Consider the following 7742-nt stretch of genomic DNA (forward strand, 5'->3'; position numbering starts at 1 on the left):
CAAGAGTTGGACGCTTAACTGACTGAGCCACTCAAGCACCCCCCCTCTTTGTTATTTTTTAACGCATATTCGTAAATACAGGCATAGACTTTTTGGCATGACTGAGATTACATATTATACATAAGGGTCGGCACCCTTCTGTTGATTGTTTTTTAAAGATAAAAAAATTATCAAACCTATCTTATCAGCGAAGGATAATCCAATGTCATCAGCAATTTACTACAGCTCAGAATTTGAGTCAGATGCATTGGATTTCAAAGGTAAATAGAAATCTGGTTGGACAACTTACATCTTAAAGAAAAGGAAAAAAAAAAAAGAACAGAGAGAATGAAGAGGGAGAGAGAGAGAGAGAGAGATGAAAACAACAGTATGTTGCCCCAGGGGGAATCTTTTGATTTGCAGCTTTCAAAGGCAACATCTGTACTCATCAGTTTTGAATGGACTTGTGTTATTCTCTCAAGTTCCCTATAATCAGTCTTTCACACAGAAAAATAAGGAGAAATCCACCAAAAGCAGTGGAATCTGGTCCCTTGGTATATCTGGAAGGTATACAACAGCACTCCCACTAAGGAAAGTCATTCCCTTCCATACATCAGCCTGAAACAGCATTTAACAACCCGTGTTCGGTTCCTCCGCCTGTCCCCACGCTCCCAAAGTCTCTGAAATCTACAGCTAAGCGATTGCAAGTTTATGTGCCTTGACCACTGCTTTTAAAATACCCCCTGGTTACGAAAAGTGCTCCATAGACAGAATCCCGAAAGAACCCAGGTTATAAAGAATACTCTTTCTTCCTGGGAATAAAGCCGAGGGAGGAAATACTATCAGCTTGGCATAATCTCAAGCTAATTATGAATTTGGCTTTGGCTACCTAGTCCAGAAAGGTTTCTGCAGTTGGCACTGGTTACGCATTGAGCCAGCTGGAGTCTGTACAAGGGGGAACAGTCCCATCAAGTTTGGGAACCAGAAGGACCAGGCTGGCCTAGCTGGGCTGCTGTCCTCTAGCCTCTCCCAAATGATGGCCTTGGGATCTCTTTATTGCCTTGTGTGGAGACAGTCCTCATAGGATGCTCTTACCATTAGCACAGACACACCATTCCACCTGCAGGTGGCTCAGGTGGATTTTTCTAGGCTTTTCTGAGAAGAACGCAGGGAAGTTTTTCTAGAAGGACAGCTCTCTGGTGGAGACAAAGGTAAGTAGAACAGCCTGTTGCGTCAGTACCGTGTTGGAGAAACAGATTAGGCTTTGGAATTGGGCAATTGGATAAGTTACTTAGTTAGCCTTGATCGACTGCTGGCTTCCCATCTGAAAACAGGGAGCGGGGGTGCGTAATGATGTCCACCTTTCAGGCTCATCCTGCGGGTGAGAGAGAGCCTGGGGCACCAAAGAGGGGGCTTGGAAGCCGTGGTGTGCTCAGCGAATGTTCCCTTGACTTCCCTCTCCCTCTGTTGTCTTAGATGTCCCATAGGTCTTTATACCCTAAGTGTGGGCGATTATACCAGTGGCTCAGCGATGCCCAGCATATTTCCCCATGGGCTCATCTACGTCTTCCATCCAGCCAATACCCTTGTGATTCAAGGACAGCCATCGGGACGGCTTTCACTCTTTCACTGGATAAACTAAGGCCGTGAATTCTCACGGTCTCTTTGCCCAAGTGCACACGATTAAGGAGAACGCCAGTCTTCCTTTGCCCATTTAACCGGTTGTTATTGTTGTTTTCAGTGTCTGCAAGGCAGTGAGGGGAGCGCAAACATACATGAGAGTTTTCAGTCCAGCGATGGAGAAAAACTAGCTTGGTAAACAGAAGTTTGAGTAGTCCCAACTCCCTACGGTCTTGAATACGAAGCTCTGGGCAGGATGTGATACCTGCATAAAAATGAGGTATGAGCGTTCAAGAATGCCATGATCCTCGTTTCACAGATGAAGAAACAGGCCCAGGGAGGTTAAGTGATCTAATCAAGAGCCCAGTTAATGGTAGACCTGGAACTTGAACTTCATTCTTCTACCCCTGAGTGCATATTGCTCAACAAGGTCTATGCCACCCTCCACTGCCCTGTCCCAAGAACCAGTCACTAGCATTCCATCTGTGACTATGTTCCTGGTGGTTCTACTCATTAGCTGAGTGAACTTGACTTTGGTGGACTGCAAAGCAGGGATAAAAACGGAACCTGTCCCCTAAGGTTTTTCTGGGGACTCCATGATATGGCACAGTGACCGGCCCCTATTAAGTAATTGGTCGAGGTTGCCATGGGTATTAGCCACGGCCAACACTCTCTGTGTCTTTTCCTTCCTTTGTCTCTCCTTTCCAAGTTCCTTTTTCCCCTCACAGGGTTCTTTTGCAAGATACTGATTCTGCCCTCTTGTAAACACATGGCTCATTTGTCACTCATGCGTTCAGTCACTTCAAACATGTCTTTGATGTAGTTAGCCTTGGAGGAAGCAGAGCACAGCAAGTGCTCCGGGACGAGGCTACAGCAAAGAGCCACGCAGGGGGTGGGGCTCTGGCTGTGGAATTGAGAGGATCCGACCTCACCTCCCAGTTCTGGCATGTATTAGCTGTGCCCTTGCCGAGTACCCCATCTTCCCGAACTCCAGTTTCCTCTGCTATAAAATGGGGGCTCCAAGGTCTAGTTAGAGAGTTATAATAAAAATGGAATGGTGGCACCTGGGTGCCTCAGTCATTCGTTAGGCCTCCGACTTGGGCTCAGGTCATGATCTCATGGTTTGTGAGTTCGGGCCCCGCGCGAGGCTCTCTGCTGTCAGCGCAGAGCCCGCTTCAGATCCTCTGTCCCCACTCTCTCTCGGCCCCTCCCCCGCTCACGCGCGCTCTGTCTCTCTCTCAAAACTAAATAAACTTTTTTTTTTTTTTTTTAACGTTCTTAGTGCTGAGTAGATGCTCAGGGAATATTTTTTCGATCACCTAGAGCACGGAGCTTAAATGCCAGAGACTGCTTGGACGATCGGGGGAAGCTGAATGAGAGTTGTTTTTCCTCTTCTTAAATCTATTCTGTTTTAGAAATTTTAAATGGTTTGAAAAGGTCACGAAGAGATAACACCGTGAGGACGCAGTGGCTATGTATGTCAAACGTGAGTGACGTCGTGCTTGCTTCGTTCGGCAGCACAAACACTAAAGCATGATGACCTCCACCGTCATTTAATCATACTCACAAGATTGAAAATTGGAGACAACAGAGATGCCCAGCAAAGAGGGTTGGGGTGGGCAAACCAATAATGGTCTGATCGTGCTGCCATTGAAAATGTTTTAGAGGACAGTGAGCAACGTAGTCAAGATTCCAACTTTGTAAGAAATAATACGACAAATACCATGCATGTGTATATATCCCTTTTTAGAGGAAATAAATCAAGATGTTAGAAGCGGTTATTGCTGGAAAGTAGGATGACAGGTGTCTCTTTTCCTTTGACCTTTGTATTTTCAACTTTTTAATAGTAAACACACCATTTTTAAACTCAAGAACAATCCTGAATGATATTCAAATGGGCAGCCATCCACCCCACCAGACATCAATTACTAAAGCGCGATAATGTGTCCACATTTTCTGCCTCCTATTCTGAGCTCTGAAATCTCCCATCCTGTCCCGTCCCTGCCCAACTCTTCAGCTCAGAAAGTCAGAGAGAGACTGCCTTCTTTTTCTATTTCTTTCTCCTGATCCTCGTAATATTCTTTTGGGCATCTGAATATTCCCATCCTATCTTTTAAAATTTTTTTTAACTTTTTTTTTAGTTTATTTTTGAGAGACAGAGACAGAGCGTGAGCAGGGGGGAGGGCAGAGAGAGAGGGAGACACAGAATCCGAAGCAGGCCCCAGGCTCCGAGCTGTCAGCACAGAGCCCGATGCAGGGCTTGAACTCACAAACTCTGAGATCACGACCTGAGCCGAAGTCGGATGTTTAACCGACTGAGCCACCCAAGCGCCCCTGAAGATTCCCATCCTCTGTTCTTGGAAATGCAGTGCGTGATCCACATTTGATTCCGGAAGGCCGGGCATTTAGGCAATTTTTATCAGCTACATTGTTTTGTTTATTATTAGTAGTAGTATTATTATTAAACCTTTTATTATGATTAGTTACGTATTTATCTCTTGAGAGCTAAAGTTTAAGTGCCCTGAATTACCTTTTCCCGACTTTTAAAATTTTTATTTTATTTTATTTTATTTTATTTTATTTTATTTTATTTTATTGTCTTTCACCTCTCTGAGGAAATTAGTAAAGGCCTGGCATATAATAAACATTGAAAGCTTGTTAAGCAAGTATTTGTTATCACCAAAAAAGGTGCTCCCAGCTTTGCTACAATCTTTAAAAACACGAGGCAGAATATTTCCATCTGTTCTGTTCTTCAACCCTTCCTTTAAGCAGCTTTCTCACCACCAGTCCAAGGCGTGCCCTCCAGGTTCTACCTCCAGAGTGCACCTTGCACCTGACCTCTTTTCTTCTTGTCATCTCCCTGTTCTGGGCTCTCATCCCCTTTACTCCCGTCTCCTGTAGTGGTTGAATCACACTTGTCTCCCAAATGTGTCCACCCAGAACCCCAGAATGGACCTGATTTGGAAAAGGGGCCTTCGCAGATGTATTCACAGATGTAATTCGTTAAGGATATCAAAATGACATCATATTGGATTTAGGGTCGGCTCTAAATGCAACGACCGGGGTCCTTATAAGAAGAGGGGAGGAGACAGAGACACAGGGAAGAGAACCAGGCAAAGACAAAGGCAGAGATTACAAGCCAAGGAAGACTGAGGATTGCCGGGGCCACCAGAAAGCAGGGAGAGGCAAGGCAAGGTCCACCCTAGAGGCTTCAGAGGGAGCACGACTCTGCTCGCACCTTGGTTTGGAGCTTCTAGGTTCCAGAACTTGAGACAACAAATCCCTGTTGTGTTAAGCCCCCCAGTTTGTTGCACTTTGCTAAGGCAGCCCTAGGAAATGAACACGTCCCCTTAGAGCCCAGGGCTGTGGTTCATAACACGTATCAGATCACATCATCACATCTCTGCTCAAAAGCTCCAACCGCTTCCCATTGCTCTTAAACTCCAAAACCCCGTTTCTCATACAGAAGGAAAAAGTTATAAATATGGAAAAGGAGAAAGCTAGAAGAAACCCTGTGTTGCTGGATTGGGACTCCAAGTGTCAGTAATGAGCTCCTAGATTGTAAGGTGGATGGATGGATGGATGGATAGATAGACAGATAGACAGACAGACAGATTCTTTCCTAGCTCTGTTCATTGAGAGAGCCTAGAAGCACTGAAAACATCAATAGTCCAAACCTTGACTTCTAAATACCGTTGTCCGTGAAAAGGAAGCAGGGAACCGGGGAGGAATGGGTGATCCCAGAGCTGGAACGGGGGGCAGCAAAGGGACATAATGTCTTCAACTTACTCTCAAACTGTTCAAAGTAATAATAACGTATATATTATATATACAGATACAGGTATCTCTCTCTTTTTTACATGTAGTCTCACCATATAGCTGTATCTATGGAGATTCCGTGGGCTATTCTATCATTTTAAAACTGTATTACAGGGGCGCCTGGGTGGCGCAGTCGGTTGAGCGTCCGACTTCAGCTCAGGTCACGATCTCACGGTTCGTGAGTTCGAGCCCCGCGTCGGGCTCTGGGCTGACGGCTCAGAGCCTGGAGCCTGCTTCCCATTCTGTGTCTCCCTCTCTCTCTGCCCCTCCCCCATTCATGCTCTGTCTCTCTCTGGCTCAAAAATAAATAAACATTAAAAAAAAAACTGTATTCCAATAAAAAGAAAATCTCCCTTTGCAGGCCTCCAGGTCTCCAGTCGTTGGAAGTGAAGAGAGGGGTCCTGTTCCCCACCTCTACTCACAGCCTGGCCCTACTCTGTGCCCTGAGGCCACTATCCCTCTATCCCTGTTCATTGGGTCACCACAGGAAGCCAGAGACCCCCAGGTCAACGTTCCCTTCTCACCCCTCCTTCTGTCCATCTTCTTATCCCTCTTCCAGGGCTCAGCCCCTGTACCTGTGCCCCCAGAAACTCACATCCCTCATCAGCAAACCCTTGGTGCTCCGACTCCTTTCCGTCTCCCTCACTTTCTTGTGCTGCCCTCAACCTGGCTTCCCCTGAGGCCGCTGTTTTCTCAGAGCTCTCTCAAGTGGAGGCTTCTTTTTGACCCCACACCTACTAGCACGGGGTCTCTAGTGGGAAGTATCCTCTCTGCTCCTTCTTGCCACTTCCAGCTGCTTCTTCCTCGATCCCCCCCTCACACCTCTCCCCAGCTTTGAATCTCTGGGTGCCTCATCCAATGGAATTTTTCTGCGTCCAATGGAATAGAAACATTTTCTAACTGTGCTGCCTTCCCTAGGTGGTAGCCACTAGCCCTGTGTCTGTTGGGCACTTGAAATGTGGCTACTTATACTAAGGACTGGAATTTTACATTTTATTTAATTTGGGTTAATTTTAAGTTAAACAGTGACACATGGAGGGTGTCCGCCATATTGGACAGTGCAGCTTAGACGTACCTCCTGCTTCCACTTACCGTGGTGATCTACAGACCCCCAAGGCACATCCTCGTACTTCCTGAAGCGTTCAGTTCCTCCCCTATTCTCTCCATCTCTACTCATGTCTTAACACCTCGTGAGGCCACCATATACTGAAATGATTCTGGCCACACCCTGGTCTCTTGTTTCTTTGAACTCTTCTCCTTCAGTTGATGGTCCATGCCATCAACTTTTACTCCATGAGGAGCCTTTTACTCCTGAGGTCTTTAGCCTTTGTCATTACCACTGACTGGGACCCCTCACTGGTCTCAACACCCTGTGTCCCACTCTGTGACCACTGTAAAAGCCAACGATAAAGGGTCTGAACTTTTCCTATTGCCCAAAGAAAAAGCAATCTTTCCCGGCCTCCCTCCCTTTCCTTCTATTAGAGCATTTGCTGGAGAAAAGTGTGTGTGTAAACCCTACCTCTATCCTTTTGACACGTATATAAATCCTGTTTAAAGCTACAGAAGCCTCTGGCCAACATTACCACCCAGAGAGGCTTTTCTTAAGGCTTTAGGAGCCACCTCTTTGGAACGTAAATATCAAGATACCTTTCTGTTGCTGCTTGTCATAGAAATATGAGCAGTTTTATTTTTTTCCTTTGGATAAAGGCAGTTAAGAACACAGATGGCTACCTCAGTTACCAGGTGGATTATTGCCCCCCCCCAACACTACTACCCTATTTTCCTAGTACCCTACCTGTCCACCCCACCGGGACCAAAATCCATCCGTCCCGCCATTGCCTATCACCCCCCACCCCCGGTCATGCCCTCACTTCCCTCCTTAAACTTTACAGTCCAAATTGTATCTACCCCCTTGCTCACCCTCTCCGTGCTCTTGACACGTCCTTGCTGTGGTTTATTTGATGGCCCCAAATCCAACCCTGGGAAAATCTACCTCTGCACCAGCCCTGTGCCTGTATCCCACAGCAGTATGTGGCTAGAGAAAAACACAGGACCACACTGATTGATCTTGAAGGAAACCCAGAACATGTCACCCCAAGATATGCCACTTGGCTTATTGACCGTTTTGAATTAACGGGACTTAAGAAACAGCAGGCGCAGGAAAGACACTATGACCCTTCTTCTTCTTCTTCCTAAAACCAGGTGAGAAAACTCCCTTGTGAAAGCTGCCCTCCCTGTATCAGGAGGAAGGGAAGATATTCTTATCATCAGAGACAGAGAGCTGGGAGCCAAGAGATCTGTACCAACAAGCTACTTAAACTAAC

At 46.3% G+C, this 7742-nt stretch overlaps 1 long non-coding RNA gene across 1 annotated transcript; it reads left to right on the forward strand.

The window, feature by feature from the left end:
• Window positions 1-206: 206 nt before the first annotated feature.
• Window positions 207-3277, forward strand: LOC113604856 (uncharacterized). The gene is made up of 3 exons (XR_003426874.2): window positions 207-1190; window positions 1721-1879; window positions 3015-3277. It is a non-coding gene; the product is annotated as an uncharacterized LOC113604856 (long non-coding RNA).
• Window positions 3278-7742: the final 4465 nt, after the last annotated feature.

Source organism: Acinonyx jubatus, chromosome A3, assembly GCF_027475565.1.
Source record: "Acinonyx jubatus isolate Ajub_Pintada_27869175 chromosome A3, VMU_Ajub_asm_v1.0, whole genome shotgun sequence".
In the NCBI taxonomy this organism is placed as follows: domain Eukaryota; kingdom Metazoa; phylum Chordata; class Mammalia; order Carnivora; family Felidae; genus Acinonyx; species Acinonyx jubatus.